Here is a 935-nt window from a genome sequence, read left to right as displayed (position 1 = left end):
GGCAGATGAGTCCAACTTGTCTATATACAGAGAGCTAGCTACATGTAAGAGTAGTGCAACATTTCCATTTACAGAGTTCTAGCTACATGGCAGATGTGTCCAACATGTCCATGTACTTAGACCTATCTACATGGTAGACAAGTGCAATATGTTCATATACAGAGAGCAACCTACTTGTCATATCTGTCCAACATATCCATGTACAGAGAGTACGCTACATGGCAGACGAGTCCAAAATGTCCATATACTGAGTGTTAGTTACATGCAAGTGTATTCCAACATTTCCAAATACAGTGTTCTAGCTACAAGACATATGACTGCAACTTTTATATATACAGAGAGCTAGCTTCATGGCAGAATAGTGCAACAATTCCATATACAGAGTTCTAGCTACATGGCCGATGTGTCCAACGTTTCCATATACTTTGACCTAGCTACAGGTAGACAAGTGCAATATGTTCATATACAAAGAGCTACCTACTTGGCAGATCTGTTCAACATATCCATGTAAAGAGATCTAGCTACATGGCAGACAAGTCCAAAATATCCATATACAGAGAGCTAGCTACATGGCAGGGTATTGCCACTTTTACATATACAGAGTACTAGCTACCTGGCAGATGTGTCCAACATGTCCATATACAGAGAGCTAGTTACGTGGCAGAGTAGTGCAGCATTTCCATATAAAGAAATCTAGCTATATGGCAGATGTGTCAAACGTGTTATTATACTGAGAGCTAGTTATCTGGCAGACAAGTCAAATATGTTTATATACAGAGAGCTACATACTTGGCAGATCAGTCCAACATATCCATGTACAGAGAGCTACTTTTTTGGCAAACGAGTCCAAAATGTCCATATACAGAGAGCTAGCTACATGGCAGGTTAGTGCAACATTTCCATATACAGAGTTCTAGATACAAGGCAGATGAATC

This window comes from Chrysochloris asiatica, unplaced genomic scaffold (assembly GCF_000296735.1).
Source record: "Chrysochloris asiatica unplaced genomic scaffold, ChrAsi1.0 scaffold00152, whole genome shotgun sequence".
In the NCBI taxonomy this organism is placed as follows: Eukaryota; Metazoa; Chordata; class Mammalia; order Afrosoricida; family Chrysochloridae; genus Chrysochloris; species Chrysochloris asiatica.
This window is presented reverse-complemented; position numbering follows the sequence as displayed.